General features: G+C 45.7%; 1 long non-coding RNA gene across 1 annotated transcript; it reads left to right on the plus strand.

The window, feature by feature from the left end:
- The first annotated feature begins 1,772 nt into the window (after nucleotides 1-1,772).
- LOC103888825 (uncharacterized) lies at nucleotides 1,773-5,622 on the plus strand. Its single transcript, XR_653193.3, has 2 exons — nucleotides 1,773-2,246; nucleotides 5,280-5,622. It is a non-coding gene; the product is annotated as an uncharacterized LOC103888825 (long non-coding RNA).
- Nucleotides 5,623-17,001: the final 11,379 nt, after the last annotated feature.

A 17,001-nucleotide genomic window follows, 5' to 3' on the forward strand; every position in this document is an offset into this window, starting at 1 on the left:
GAAGGAAGCAGGGTCACAGAGCAGGGAAAATAACTGGGCTCATCTCCCACCTACAAGGACGCGCAGTGGCGCGGTGGTGGGCAGCCGTAGTCCCAGCCAACTCAGGAGGCAGAGGTGGGAGGATCGGTTGAGGCCAGGAGTCTGAGACCAGCCTGGACAGCATAGCAAGACTCCGTTTCAAAAAAAAGGAATATGCAGTTAGAAGAAAATCAGCTCTGATTATCCACTCAAGGCCTTTCAGAGGCAAAGTGAGGCACAGTGAAACTTAACATCAAAGGCACTCAGTGCCTGCATCATGGGGCAGGAAGATGGACTAAAATGTGTACAGCACATCTAATCCCTGTTAGATGTAAACTAAGAAATCAGGGCTGGATTATGACCCCAAGGGCTCTCCAGCAGTTGAGCCCAGCATAGTCGCCGAGGTATGCCCAGCAGATCACCCCTCCTGCTTCCTGCTTGCTGCTTCTGTGGTTCCTGCTGCCTCCAACCGTGCTGCTCCTGCTCCCCATCTTGTCTTAACTAAGTTCTTCACTTTCATTCGTTTAACTAATATTGATTGCAAGCTGCTTCTTTTGTCAAGGTCACCCTAAGGACTGTAGTAATTTTTTTTTTTCTCTAAATTCCTCTAACACAGCAACTTTTGCAAAAATTGAGGGTTTTTTTTTTTTTTGATTTTTTTTTGTTTGTTTTGAGATGGCGTCTGCTCTGTCGCCTAGGCTGGAGTGCAGTGGCACAATCATAGCCTCAACCATCCAGGCTCAAGCGATCCTCCCATCTCCGCCTCCTGAGTAGCTGGGACTACAGGCACATGCCACCATGCCTGGCTAATTTTTCTACTTTTTGTAGAGACAGGGTTTCACAATGTTGCCCAGGCTTGTCTCGAACTCCTGAACTCAAGCAATCCTCCTGCCTTGGCCTCCCAGAGTGCTGGGATTATAGGCGTGAGCCATTGCACCTGGCCAAAAAACTGAGTTTTCACATCAAATGAGATTGGAAACAGCTGCATTCCATAGCCCTGCCTGGAGATGTCTGATGCACGTTCACACAAAAAAATGGCCCTGAGAGATCCTAAGTCAAACAACCAAGTTAGCTTAACTTAGTTTCCCTGAGGTATTAGGCCCTGTGTGGGTGTTGGGCTTGCAAGGGTAAGGCCCATAGAGATCTGCCACCTGAGGAGCTCACAGATGGGAGAGACAGTGATTGTGATCCAGTTGTATTTGCGCACTATTTGAGACATTTGCAAAGTGCTGACAAAGCAGAGGAAGAAGTGAGCAATCCTACATGATGGGTCAGGGAACGGGGTTCGCATTTTCAAGTATTATTCAAGATTCTCTTTTTTTCATGGAATACATCAATCAGACTGGGTTAAGCAGCAAATGGAATGCATTGACTCACATAATAGAAAAGTTTGGGGCTTCAGGCATGGCTGGATTCAGGGGCTTAAACTACGACATTAGGATTAAGTCTTTTCTCTCCATTTCTTTTTTTTTTTTTTTTTTTTGAGACGGAGTCTCGCTCTGTTGCCCAGGCTGGAGTGCAGTGGCGCGATCTCGGCTCACTGCAAGCTCCGCCTCCCAGGTTCATGCTATTCTCCTGCTTCAGCCTCCTGAGTAGCTGGGACTACAGGCGCCTGCCACCACGCCCGGCTAATTTTTTGTATTTTTAGTAGAGACGGGGTTTCATCTTGTTAGCCAGGATGGTCTCAATCTCCTGACCTCGTGATCTGCCCACCTCGGCCTCCCAAAATGCTGGGATTACAGGCGTGAGCCACCGCGCCCGGCCTCCATTTCTTGACTCTATTTCCTGTTGATTTTGTGTTCTTAGGCTTCCTTTTCCCCATGAGATGGTAGCATGGCAGCTTACAACTTCAGATCACACCCTTTCCAGCAGAAAGGGAGTTTCTTTTCCCCGATGCTGTCAACAAAAGTCCCAGGACTACATCTCATTGGTCTAACTTGTGTTACCTGTGCATCACTAAACCACCCTCCTGAGAAGGGGCATGGAACATTCTGACAGCTCCTCTCAAATCGTGTAGACTCAGATTTGGGGAGAGGTGGCTTCCTGTGCTAGATCATTTCTGTTGGCCCTTCCAGACCTACTCTCCACCCTTTTCCTTCCTGATCTGAACCTCAAGAGGCCAACCTGCATGGACTGCTTCCACAGGTCCCTTGTCCTCTGACTTACAGTTGAATTCACCAAATAGAAGACATTGGAAATGAGACCCGAGGGGTTGGAGGAGGAGGAAGGTAAGGGTATTATTCCTCTGACCCCTGCCCTTCTTTGTTGCTGCAGGTTGGCTACATGCATTTATTGAAGCTTCTGTCAACTGGCCTTCTTCACACAGCTACTCTCTCCTAGTTCTAGTAAATTCTGCTTTCTCCACCTCCAGAATTATCCACCCTGGAGGTGATAATGGCTCCCCTCTGTTGCCTGCCACAGTGTATCACACCATCAGCCCTGCTTTTTCCCTCAACCTTGCCCACACATCTGTATGTAACCTTTACTAAACACCCTTTAGATTAATCATCTGCTGGGATGCTGATGGTTACATTCACCAAAGGAGATTCAAGTCTCTATTACCAAAAGAAAGGGGAATGAATCAAGGGCAGGCAACAGCACTACGGTAGTGATATTGGTTTGGAAGAAGTATCACCATAGTGCAGACCAGAGATGACTGTAGCTTGGACAGGGTCGTGATGGAGGAAGCAATGAGAAATGGTAGGCTTCCGGCTATATCTCAGAGGCAATGTTAACACAGTTTACTGAGGAATTGTATGTAAATTATGAGCAGTAGAGAGGAGCTGAGGATGGAAGCAGTTGGAAAACATGCATCTGGAGCCTAGGAGTGAGCTCAATGAGTAGTGATTTGGGAGGGAGGCACGGTAGTTGAAACCACGGGCTCAGATGAAATGACCCAGGGAGCCCATGTAGAATAGAACACAGACAGGGCAAAAGGCAGAATCTAGAAGAACAAACACCAGCCTTTCCATGGTGAACAGAGGAAGAGTTGCCATCTTGTATCTATCATCTAGATTGTGGGCAACTCGATAATTTGAGCATAAGAAGAGAATCTTCCACATCCTTCCTCTTTACCATCGTGTCTAGCGAGGTGATGACCACACGGTGGGTAATCAATGCTTATTATGAATGAACTTGACAGTTTCGCATTTCTAACACTCCCTCCCTCTCCTTCTCATGTGAGGTTTGAGTTACAGGCCGAGAAAAAGAGAAATTGATCCCTGTGGCTCAGTCCGTTGAAACCTATGCCCAGAGTGCTAAGCATTTCGCTGCCCTGGAAAACTTCAGTAGAACCTCTCAGACAATGCCACAGATCCTGAGTAGCACACCTCTTGTCTTTTAGGAGAATTTCCAGACCAGCGATTTCATTTCAGATTTTCTTATTCCAGATTTTCTTATTCTTATTTGAGTAGATTTAACAGTAAATATGCTAACAAATCCTTATTAGGTTTGTTTTGGGTTTGTGCTATGAAAATAATACAAGTGGCAAAAGATCTCCATCTCACATGCATACATTACTAGTGGAATGTAAAAGGATGCAACTGATTTTTGGAAACTGCCAGTTTATCAAGCTAAATGTACACCTACCCTATGACCCAGAAATTCCACTCCTAGATGTAGACTCAAGAGAAATGTAGGCAAATGTCTACCAAAAAAGAGGCTGGTACAAGAATGCTCTTAACATCTTGGCCGGGTGCGGTGGCTCATGCCTGTAATCCCAGCAATTGGGGAGGCCAAGGTGGGTGGATCAGTTGGGGTCAGGGGTTTGAGACCAGCCTGGGCAACATAATGAAACCCTGTCTCTACTAAAAATACAAAAATTAGCCGGGTGTGGTGATGGGTGCCTGTAATCCCAGTGACTTGGGAGGCTGAGGTGGGAGAATGGCTTGAACCCGAGAGGCAGAGGTTGCAGTGAGCTGAGACTGTGTCACTGCATTCAAGCCTGAGCAACAGAGTGAGACTCCGTCTCAAAAAAACAAAAACAAATCAACAACACAAAATATTTACTCACACTATTCTCCAACTGTAAATATCCCAAATGTCCATAACAGGAATGGATAAGAAAACCATGGTATATTCAAACAATATAATACTACACAGCAATAAAAAAAATCATGAAATGCTGATACACATAACAACGGATAAATCTCAAAAGCAATTGTTGAGCAAAAGTCAAAACGCATAGATGTATGATTTCATTTATATGAAAGTCAAGAAGAGGCAAAACTAATGTAATAAGCATCAGAATAGTGGTTGCTTCTGAGGGTAGGGATTAATTGGAAAGGGGCACAGAACATTCAGGGGTTATGGAAATGTTCTTCCCATGCCAGTATGTTTGCCAGACATGGTTCTAGGCATTGGGAATATAGCAGTGAACAAAACAGACCAAGTCCCTGCTTTTATACAAATCCATCTCAGTTCTTTTAATTGGTTGCATTGTTTAATGCATTTTAAATAAGAAAAAAGTGGCCTTTCTTTAAATATAGTCTATGACAAATCTGAGGAGCTTTCTTGCTTCGTTTTTAGTTGCTGATGGGAAGGCAGAAAAGTACAATGGAAAGAGTATGGGCTCCAGGAAGTCAGCTCTACCACTGACTGGCTGTGTGATTTTTGGGCAAGTTCTTTAAACCTGTGAAGCCTTACTTTTCTCATCTGTTAAATGGATTTTTAAAATTATTTTTATAATTTACAAGCAAGGTCTCGCTTTTGTTGCCCAGGATAGTCTCAAACTCCTGGGCTCAAGTGACCCTCCAACCTCAGCCTCCCAAAGTTAAATAGAATTGATGATACCGCCTTGCAAAGTTGTTTTGTAAAGTGCCAGACACATTGCAGATGCTCAGGAAACATGAGCTGGTTTATAATCAGTTTACAAGGAAAATTTTACTTTTGCCCAGTGAGATATGAGCAGAGGGAGGCTGACTTGGCTGGCAGAGGTATCCTTTTGCTTTTTTTTTGAGATGGAGTCTCACTCTGTCGCCCAGGCTGGAGTGCAGTGGCACAATCTAGGCTCACTGCAACCTCTGCCTCCTGGGTTCAAGCAATTTTCCTGTCTCAGTCTCTTGAGTAGCTACGATTATAGGCATGTGCCACCATGTCTGGCTAATTTTTGTATTTTTAGTAGAGACAGGGTTTCACCCTGTTGGCCAGGCTGGTCTCGAACTCCTGACCTTGTGATCTGCCCATCTCAGGCTCCCAGAGTGCTGGGATTACAGGCGTGAGCCACTGCGCCCAGCCCAACCTTTTGCTGTTCTTTCTTCTAGCCTGCAATGTGAACATGACGGCTGGAGCTCTGGCAGCCATTCTGGACCAGGAGGTAGCCTTGAAGATGGAAGCCACATGTTGGGATGGTGAATCCAAAAGATGAGCAGCCTGTATTCCCTGTGACACCAGAGCTGCCATAGCAGCCCTGGGTTCCTCCATCTATACTGCCTTCATATGGTAAAGAAATATTCTTGTATCTTGTTAGGTGTCTGTTGCAGCCAAACACAATCCCAACTGATATTCACTGTAAATGATTCCATGGCTCCCTGTAGTACTTTTACAAAGCATCTATCACAATTGTAATTAATAAAATAATTATGCAATTACTGGTTTAATGCCTAAGTCCCAAGGAGAATATCAGTTCCATGGGGGCAGGGATTAGTCTGTTCATGGATGTATTCCCAGCTCCTATAACAACATCTGGTTCTGGTAGGTAGTAAGTGCACAATAGATGTAGCAGAGTGAAAGGGAGAGAGGAAACGGAGCTGCTTCTGATGAGGAGAGAAATCACAGCGTTATCGATCAATCTCTATCTCAGACTCATTAATATGCATCTGGGTGTGCTGGATATTTTAATTCATGTTCTGCCACCCTCTAGATCTCCTATGGGATTTGCATCACAGATGGTACCTTTTCCTGAAGAGGCTTAAATTAACCTGCCTCCCTGGTAACACCCTCATTTGTCTCCCATTCCTGGCAAGTCAGCCATTCCCCCAAGAAGAGAGTTGCAACACGATCCAATAGTTTGCTGGAGGAGTGAAACTTCTTATCAGCCCCGCATCCAACATTGGTTGGGAGATGAGTCATGTCGATTTTTGATATTTAAAATTTTCTCATAAAAATTGGACTTGGCCTTTGTAGAACATTTGAAAACAAAAAGATAAATTAAAAAATTCAAATCACGTACAATCCCAGGATCCAGAGATAGTCATGTGCAAGGAAAATATCTTGGGTCCCCCAAATCACTAATGGGTCCCCCAAATCACTAAGCTAAAGGGAAAAGTCAAGCTGGGAACAGCTCAGGGCAAACCTGCTTCCCATTCTATTCAAAGTCACCCTTCTGCTCACAGATAGATGCATATCTGATTGCATCCTTCGGAGAGGCTAATCAGAAACTCAAAGGAATGCAGCCATTTGTCTCTTATCTACCTATGACCTGGAAGCCCCTTCCCCGCTTCAAGTTGTCCCGCCTTTCCAGACCAATCACTGTTCACCTTACATATGTTGGTTGATATCTCATGACTCCCTAAAATGTATAAAACCAAAGTGTGCTCTCACCACCTTGGGCACATGTTGTCAGGACCTCCTGAGGCTGTGTCATGGGCATGTGTCTTCAACCTTGGCAAAATAGACTTTTTTTTTTTGAGATGGAGTCTCACCCTGTCGCCCAGGCCGGAGTACAGTGGCGCAATCTCAGCTCACTGCAAGCTCTGCCTCCCGGGTTCGCGCCATTCTCCTGTCTCAGCCTCCTGAGTAGCTGGGACTACAGGCGCCTGCCACCATGCCCAGCTAATTATTTTGTATTTTTAGTAGAGACGGGGTTTCACCGTGTTAGCCAGGGTGGTCTCGATCTCCTGACCTTGTGATCTGCCTGCCTCAGCCTCCCAAAGTGCTGGGATTACAGGCATGAGCCACCACGCCTGGCCCAACCTTGGCAAAATAAACTTTCTAAATTAACTGAGAACTGTCTTAGATTTTTGGAGTTCAGAGTCACTATTCAATATTTTAGTATACAGTGTTTCTCTCCAATTTTTTGGGTAAGATTAGTATACCATTAGAATCAGCCAATTTGGATCTCCTATCTATTTCACTTAACATATTGCAAACATTATCTTGTGCTTTAAAATACTATTTAAATTTTTTTAATGACTACATAATATTGCATTGTATGTTGTTATTTATCTAATTATTTCTTTATTGTTGTAGTCAAAGTTTCATTCCAATTTTCTCTTACATAATTAACCATACAATGAATATCTTTATATGTAAAATATGCTGTTGCATTTATGATTATTTCCTCAGCATAGATTCCCAGAAGCAGTTACTAGGCAAGGGGCATGAACATTTAAAAAAGCTCTTATTGGAAAATGACAAAATGCATTTCAAAAAGGTTGTTACTGTATTTAATTATAAATGCCTTTCCTGATTGATAGGCAAAAAACAAACAAACAAACAAACAAAAAAACACCGCTCCAAACATGACATCTTGATTTTTCACATGTGTTTCATTTGAGATCTGCCCAAGTTCTCTGTGCATTCTTCCACTGAGCTATTAGCATCATTTGTTTATAAGAACATCTTACACACGGTGGATAGTAACCCTGTGATTACATTTGTTGAAAATTTTCTCTTCATAATTTCCCTTTTGAAATTTTTCTTTGATATAAAGATGTTTTAAAAATTTTATTTGGCCAGGCGTGGTAGCGCATGCCTGTAATCCCAACAATTTGGGAGGCCGAGGCAAGAGGACTGCTTGGGTCCAGGAGTTCGAGATCAGCCTGGGTAAACACTGAAATCTTGTCTCTACAAAAAATATAAAAAATTGGCTGGGTGTGATGGCACGCAACTTTGCTCCCAGCTACTCAGGAGGCTGAGGTGAGAGCATCGCTTGAGCCCAGGAGGTCAAGGCTGCAGTGAGCCATGATTGCACCACTGTACTCTAGCCTGGGTGACAGTGTTTTGAGACTTTGTCTCAAAACAAACAAAAAACCCATGTAATCCTAGCACTTTAAGAGGTCCAGGAGGGAGAATCCCTTGAGCCCAGGGGTTCAAGACCAGCCTGGGCAACATGGCAACCCCCAAATCTCTACCAAAAAAAAATTAGCCTGGGCATAGTGGCAGGCACCTGTGGTCCCAGCTACTCAAGAGGCTGAGGTAGGAGGATCACTTGAGCCCAGGGAGGTTGAAGCTGCAGTGAGCTGTGATCACACTGCTGCACTCCAGCCTGGGTGACAGGGTGAGATCCTGTCTCAGAAAACAATTATTTGTTTACAGTATATTGATCTTGTACTTTATGATCTCTCAGCTTGCTGAAGTCTGATTAATCATGACCTTTCTTTTTTTGGAGACAGCGTTTATCAAAATGTAACACCAATATAAGTCAAGGTAAGCCTCAAACTTAATTACTGTTTCCAGTGGTTCTAACATTAATAATTAAAGAACCCACTGCTTCATATATATACAATTTAGTACAGATGCTCCTTGACTTACGATAGGTTATGTCCTGAAAAACCCATTGTAAGTTGAAAATATCGTTAAGTCATAAGTGTATTTATTTAGAGATGGAGTCTCGCTCTTTTACCCAGGCTGGATTGCAAGGGTGCGATCTCGGCTTACTGCAACCTCCACCTCCTGGGTTCAAGTGACTCTCCTGTCTCAGCCTCCCGAGTAGCTGGGACTACAGGCACATACCACCACACCAGGCTAATTTTTGTATTTTTAGTAGAGACAAGGCTTCACCATGTTGGCCAGGCTGGCCTTGAACTCCTGACCTCAAGTGATCCACCCTCCTCGGCCTCCTAAAGTGCTGGGATTGCAGGTGTGAGCCACCTTGCCCGGCCCGTAAGTGTATTTAATACCATATACGTAACCTACGGAACATCAGAGCCTACCTGAAGCATGCTCAGAGCACTTACGTTAGCCTACAGTTCGGCAAAATCATCTAACACAAAGCCTATTTTATGAAGTGTTGGCTAGCTCATGTAATTCATTGGTGATGGTACTGAAAGTGAAGGCAGAATAGTTGTGTGGGCACTCAAAGTACAATTTCTACTGAATGCGTTATGTTTTCACACCATCGCAAAGTGGAAAAATCGTAAGTTGAACTAGCAAAAATTAGGGACCTGGGCAAGGCGTGGTGGCTCCCACCTGTAATCCCAGCACTTTGGAGGCCGAGGCAGGCGGATTGCTTGAGTCCAGGAGTTTGACACCAGCTTGAGTAACCTGGTGAAACCCTGTCTCTACTAAAAATACACACACACACACACACACACACACACACACAAAAACTAGTCGGGCGTGGTAGCATGTGCCTGTGGTCCCAGCTACTTAGGAGGCTGAGGTGGGAGGATCACTGGGGAGGTGGAGGTTGCAGTGAGCCACTGCGCTTCCAGCCTGGGTGACAGAGTGAGACCCTGTCTCAATAAAAAAATTTTTTAAAAAAATTGAAGACTGTTTGAATATGTAAGAACATACTACATATGTATTTCCAGATGATTTCTTCTGTTGCATTGATCTAGCTGTTAATAGAAACGGTTTTATCATTGTAGTTTTATTATCTGGAAGAGAATGTCGGTACACGTATTTCCAAATACTTTTCAGAAAGGTTGTACCAATTTCTACCTGCCTCCTCCCAGCCCCCGCCCCGACTCTGCCCCCTTTCCACAATCTCACCAAAGCTGCAGGCATTTTCCTTAAAAGTCTTCACATCTTCAGAACACTCAGGCTCCCATCCTGCTTGCGCTACTAACTACAAGTGGCTGTTTAACATTGAGCAAACCTCACATTCTTTGAGCCTGGCTCTCCAGCTCAGTGGAAATAACAGTGGTACTGCCCTTCTAAGATGGTTTGGAGGCTCAAATAAACCATTTGTGACAGCACCTAGAAAAATATAAACTTTCAATAACAAGGTTGGCAATCAATAACGATTGCATTTTCATTAAAAAGAAACATGTCTTAAAAAAAAAACCACTCCTGCATAATTTTGAAGATCGGGCATGGAAATACATCTTCAGCATGTTTGGAAGCCTGGATGCTGGGTGAGGTTTCATCTTGCAGTGTTGCTCTAAATTAGAACCAATTCCATTTGCCCGAAGATTCGGAAGCTGCTGAATTAACTACAGATCTGTTATCTTTGAGGGCATCAGTACCTACAGCTCCACACTGGAAGCAGCTGCTCTTTAAAAGTTGCAATCCTGGAATATGGGGGAAGGAGATATTACTTCCTGATTAACTTGAGCTGCAGATGGTGAAGAATAAGAGCTAGACGGCCATAATCACAAGGAAGGCAGCCAGGCAGAGAGCAAAGGAGAAAATGGAACATTAAAAATGGGCAGCTGCTTGAGCAGCCCAGGGATTCAAATGAGTCTTGAACTTTCTTAAGGATCCATCAAGGTTTGATCAAGAGACAGAAATCACATCAGTTAAACAGAAATAATATAAAGAATTGTTGACCATGAGCAGTGGCTTGTGCCTGTAATCCTGGAATTTTGGGAGGCCTCGGCAAGAAGATCCCTCAAGGCCAGGAGTTCGAGACCAGCCTTGGCAACATAGACACCCCGTCTCTAAAAAAAAAAAAAAAAAAAAAAAAAAGTTTAATTTGCCAGGTGTGGTGGCATCTGCTGGTAGTCCTGGCCATTTGGAAGGCTGGGGTATGAGAATCCCTCATACCCAGGAGTTCGAGGTTGCAGTGAACTGTGATCATACCACTGCACTGAAACCTGGGCAACAATGTGAGACCTCCTCTCAGAAAAGAAAAAAAAATTATTACCTAGACATGAACCTATTACCTAAGTAACTGAACAGGTAAAACTCAAAAAAAAAAAAAAAAAAAATCATGGTGGTAGCAACTACAGCTACATCCATTCCTACTGTGTCCAGAATTGGTGGGTTCGTCTCACTGACTTCAAGAATGAAACTGCAGACCCTCATGTTGAGCGTTACAGTTCTTTAAGACGGTACATCCACAGCTTGTTCCTTCGGATGTTCATATGTGTCTGGAGTTTCTTCCTTTTGGTGGGTTCATGGTCTCACTGACTTTGAGCGAAGCTGCAAACCTCCACAGTGAGTGTTACGGCTCATAAAGGTAGCACATCCAGAGTTTCGTCTGGAGTTTTTCATTCCTCCTGGTGGATTTGTGGTCTCACCTGCTTACAGGAGTGAAGCTGCAGACCTTCATGGTGAGTGCTACAGCTCACAAAGTCAGTGCCAACCCACACAGTGAGCAGCAGCAAGAACAGTCAAAGAATCACACCTCCACACGTGAAAACAAACCCCAGTAGATCGCCACTTCTGGGTTGGGCAGCCTGCTTTTATTCCCTTATCTGGCCCCACCCACATCCTGCTGATTGGTCCATTTTGACAGAGTGCTGATTGGTGCATTTACAATCACTGAGCTAGACACAGAGTGCTGATTGGTGCATTTACAATCCTCTGGCTAGACATAAAAGTTCTCCAAGTTCCCACCAGATTAGCTACATACAGAGTGCTGATTGGTGCATCCACAAACCCCAAGCTAGACACAGAGTGCAGATTGGTGCACATACTATCCTCTGGCTAGACATAAAAGTTCTCGAAGCCCCCACCCAACTCAGGAACCCAGCTAGCTTCGCCTCAGTGGATTCCGCGCCAGGGCCGTCGGAGGAGCTGCCCGCCAGTCCCGCTGCTGCGCGCCTGCGCTCCTCAGCCCTTGGGTGTCGATGGGACCAGGCACTGCGGAGCAGGAGCAGAGGGCGGTGCCCGTCGGGGAGGTTCCGGCTGCGCAGGAGCCCACGGGGAGTTGGGGAGAGGTGGGGCTCGGGCATGGCGGGCTGCAGGTCCCGAGCCCTGCCCTGCGGGGAGGTGGCTGAGACCCCATGAGAATTCGAGTGCGGGGCGGGCGGGCAGGCAGTGCTGGGGGACCCGGCGCACCCTCCGCAGCTGCTGGCCCGGGTGCTAAGCCCCTCATTGTCCTGGGCCAGCTGCTCCTAGTGCGGGCCCGCTGAGCCCGCACCCACCCAGAACTCGAGCTGGCCTGGGAGTGCCCGCCGCGCGCAGTCCCGGCTCCTTCCCGTGCTTCTCCCTCCACACCTGCCCACAAGCAGAGGGAGCCGGCTCCCGCCTCGGCCAGCCCAGAGAGGGGGTCCCACAGTGCAGCGACAGGCTGAAGGGCTCCTCAAGTATGGCCAGAGCAGACGCTGAGGCAGGGGAGGCGCTGAGAGCAAGCAAGGGCTGCTAACACATTGTCACTTCTCACTAGAACCAAGGGAACCAAAGGAAGAGGTGGTAATGATTAAACTTTAGAAGAGGTGATTCAGATACGAAAAGGAAGTACGTGCTGCAACTTGGATGGACCTTGAAAGTATTAGGCTAAGTCAAAAAAGTCAATCACCAAAGCCCATATATTATTTCATTCCTAGGAAAATCCAGAATAGGGAACTCTATAAAGACAGAAGGTAGATTGGTGCTTGCCAGGGGCTAGGAAATAAGGGGTACCAGGAAGTGACAAAGAGTATAGGGTTTCTTTTTAAATTGTGGTAAAATACACCTAACTTCAAATTTACCCTTTTCACTATTTTTAAGCATACAATTCAGTGGCATTAAGTAGATTTTCACTGATGTAATAATTAGAGCCTCTTCCTTGGTTCCCTTGGTCCTAGGAATGGACATAACTCTCTATAGTTGCTGCCTCCATGATTTTTTAGAGTGTTTACCCGTTCAGTTACCTAGGTAATACTTTCAGACTAGGTAACAATTTTTTTTTCTTTTTTGAGAGGAGGTTTCACTCTGTTGCCCAGGCTGCAGTGCAGTGGTGCCATCACAGCTCACTGCAACCTCAAACTCCATCCATCTCCAGAACGCTTTTCATCTTGCAAAACTGAAACTCTGTACCCATGAAACCCTGGACCCATTGACTTCGCAGTTCCCTCTTCCCCAGCCCCTGGTAGCTGCCATTCTACTTTCTGTCTCTATAAATTTGATCTTCTAGGTACCTCATATAAGAGGAGTCACATAATATTTGTCCTCTTGAGGCTGGCTGATTGAACTTGGCCTGGTATCTTCAAGGTTCATCTATGCTGTAGCATGGGTCAGAATTTACTACTTTTTTTTTTTTGAGATGCAGTCTTGCTCTGTTGGCCAGGCTGGAGTGCAGTGGCGCGATCTCGGCTCACTGCAAGCTCCCCCTCCTGGGTTCACGCCATTCTCCTGCCTGGCCTCCTGAGTAGCTGGGACTACAGGCACCTGCCACCACGCCCGGCTAATTTTTTTTTGTATTTGTAGTAGAGATGGAGTTTCACCGTGTTAGCCAGGATGGTCTCGATCTCCTGACCTCGTGATCTGCCCGCCTCGGCCTCCCAAAGTGCCAGGATTATAGGCGTGAGCCACTGTGCCAGGCCAATTTCCTTCATTTTTAGGACTGAATGATATTCCATTGTGTGAAGAGACCACATTCCGTTTATCAACTGATGGGCACTTAGCTTGCTTCCATATTTTGGCAATCATGAATAATGCTGCTGCGAATGTGGGTGTACAAATACCTGTTTGAGACCATGCTGATATGGTTTGGCTGTGACCCCTACCCAGATCTCATCTTAAACTGTAGCTCCCGTAATTCCCACGTGTCATGGGAGGGACGCAGTGGGAGGTAATTGAATCACGGGTTCGGGTCTTTCCCATGCTGTTCTCTTGGTAATGAATAAGTCTCACGAGATCTGATGGTTTTATAAATGGGAATTCCCCTGCACAAGCGCTCTGTTGCCTGCCACCATGTAAAATGTGACTTTGCTTCTCATTTGCTTTCTGCCATGACTGTGAGGCCTCCGCAGCCATGTGGAACTGTGAGTCAATTAAACCTCTTTCCTTTATAAATTACCCAGTCTCAGGTATGTCTTTATTAGCAGCGTGAGAACAGACTAATACGCCTGCTTTCACTTTTTTTGTGTGTATATATAACTCAGAAGAAGAATGGCTGGATCATGTGATAATTCTATTTTTAATTGTTTTTTGGACTTGCACTTATTTATTTATTATTTTTGAGATAGAGTCTCGCTCTGTTGCCTAGGTGAGAATGCAGTGGCGCATCTCGGCTCACTGCAGCCTCCACCTCCCAGGTTCAAGCAATTCTTGTGCCTCAGCCTCCCGGGTAGCTGGGACTACAGGCATGTGCCACCACACCCAGCTAATTTTTGTATTTTTTAGTAGAGCTGGGGTTTCACATGTTGGCCAAAGTGCTAGGCCTCCCAAAGTGCTAGGATTAAAAGCGTGAGCCACTGTGCCCGGCCTATTTTTAATTTTTAAAGAAACCACCGTACTGTTTTCCATAGTGGTTGCATCATTTTCTTTCTTTCTTCCTTTGTTTCCTTTCTTTCCCTTCCTTCCCTTCCTTCCCTTCCTTCCCTTCCTTTCTTCCTTCCTTTCCTTCCTTTCCCTTCCCCTTCCTTCCTTCCTTCCTTCCCTCCCTCCCCCCCTTTTTTTCTTTCTTTCTTTCGAGATGGAGTCCTGCTGTGTCACCCAGGCTGGAGTGCAGTGGCGCTGCAACCTCTGCCTCCCGAGTTCAAGCGATTCTCCTGCCTCAGCCTCCTGAGTAACTGGGATTACAGGTGCATGCCAGCATGCCTGGCTAATTTTTGTATTTTTAGTAGAGACGGGGTTTCACCATGTCGGTCAGACTGGTATCGAACTCCTGACCTCGTGATCCGCCCACCTTGGCATCATTTTCATTCCCACCAGTGGTGCAGAAGAGTTCCCAGCTTCTGTACATCGTCTCCAACACTCATTATTTTATTTTCCTGTATTCTTTTGAACTGATGAAAATATTCTAAAATTAGCTGTGGTGATGCATATATTTGTGATATACTAAAACCATTGGATTGCACGCTTTAAGTGAATAAATTGTATGGTATGTGAATTATATATAGAGAACAGTTTTTTTTAAAGAAAAGTAAGAGGAAGGGGCCCTGTGGACCTGGGACATAGACCTCTGAGGAAGAAGAGCTGTTGTCTCGGGTTGGGGGAGGTTCTGTGAAGCTGGTCGTGCAAGAATTGGAAAGAATCGCAAAACTAGATTCAGCTGCTGCTACGCTAGAGCAAAGTTGCGTTCCTGGGGTGATGTGTGGAGGAACAGGAAGTAGATAAGAAAGAGCAAGTCCTTTCTTCCTCCTCCAGCCTCAGTTGCCCTCACAGGCCCCTCACAGGGAGCAGCTGGTAAAGCAGAGAGATGGTTTGGAGGGTTCCAGCTCCAGCAATAGGTTTGGAGCTAAGAGAAAATAGCTCCAGCAATAGGTTTGTTCCAAAGCCAACAATAGGTTTGGAGCTGAGAGAAAATAGCTTAAGAACTTGCACTTGATCTTGGCAACTAAGAAGGCTTCAGCAGGAATCAGACTGGTTTTGTCATCTCAGAGGCCCCAAGAGGGTCTTCAAAAAGATACCCACAAATTTGAAGGTACGGTTAAACTTGTAAATGTCCGTTGAGAAGTGGATCGATATTTTTGGAATAGTAATCCCCCTCCCTCCCTGTTGTGTCCAAAATGTAGCCTCAAGACCCACATGAAAGGCAGGAAGCTACAAGGGAGGCACAAAGCTCTTTGCCTTCTGCCTGGTGGCTGTATCTCTACTTACACTGCTCCATGGCTTAAAGAAAAATAGTAACAACAGCTAACATTATTGGCCGGGTGCGGTGGCTTATGCCTGTAATCCCAACACTTTGGGAGGCCGAGGCGGGTGGATCACGAGGTCAGGAGTTCGAGGCCAGCCTGGCCAACATAGTGAAACCCTGCCTCTACTAAAAATATTTTAAAAATTAGCCGGGTGTGGTGGCAGGCGCCTGTAATCCCAGCTACTTGGGAGGCTGAGGCAAGAAGAATCACTCGAACCCGGGAGGCGGAGGTTGCATGTGCCATGATTGCGCCATTGCACTCCAGCCTGGCAACAGTGTGAGACTCTGTCTCAAAAAATACAAAACAAAACAAAACAAACAAAAAAACCCAGCTAATATTACTGAGGTCTTACCATGTGCGAGGCATTGTTCTCTATTCAGTCCTTATAAACACCTACAAGGAAGGGAGTATCACTATGCCAGTTTTACACATGAGGAAACAGAGGCCCGGAGGGGTTATGTACTTTCTCAAAGTCGTCTCAGAGAGTGAACGGCAGAGCCTGGCACCCTTTGCCACGATGCCATGCTGCCTCCCAGAGTCCTGCCCTGTGCTTGTTATGACTTGACAGGCCACGTGGCCTTCCTTCTACCTATGCTGCAGGCAGCATCCCAAAAGATCTAGATGACATTGAAAACCCACCTATGCCTGGGAATTGAACAATGAGAACACTTGGACACAGGGGGGGAACATCACACACCGGGGCCTGTCGGGGGTGGGGGGCTGGGGGAGGGATAGCATTAGGAGAAATACCTAATGTAAATGACGAGTTGATGGGTGCAGCAAACCAACATGGCACATGTATACCTGTGTAACAAACCTGCACGTTGTGCACATGTACCCTAGAACTTAAAGTATAATATATTAAAAAAAAAAGAAAAATAAAACCCACCTATGCCATCAAACCAGAGATCATGGTGAATGGTTCTGCTGCAATACACGTAGCCCCTTGAATGGTTTCAAATGCTGCCGGCATTTGCCTTGATGTTGCTGTGGCCTGACGGACTGGATTGACATCCTCCTCTCAGAATGCAATGGGGTACTTGGTGAAGACCTGAATCAAAATTCTGGACTGGGCATGATGGCTCACACCTGCAATCCCAGTACCTCAGGAGGCCAAGATGGGAAGATTGCATGAGGCCAGGAGTTTGAGACCAGCCTGGGCCGCATAGGGAGACCTCACCTATAGAAAAAAAAGTTTAAAATTAAAAAATTAGCTGGCATGGTGCTGAGCACCTATCTACTCTAGGGGATCGCTTGAGCCCAGGAATTAGAGGTTGCAGTGAGCTATGATTGCACCACTGCACTCCAACCTGGGCCATGGAACGAGACCTTGCCTCCCACCCCCCCAAAAAAAGAAAATCTGAAGCTG

This window comes from Pongo abelii, chromosome 1 (assembly GCF_028885655.2).
Source record: "Pongo abelii isolate AG06213 chromosome 1, NHGRI_mPonAbe1-v2.0_pri, whole genome shotgun sequence".
Classification (NCBI taxonomy): Eukaryota; Metazoa; Chordata; class Mammalia; order Primates; family Hominidae; genus Pongo; species Pongo abelii.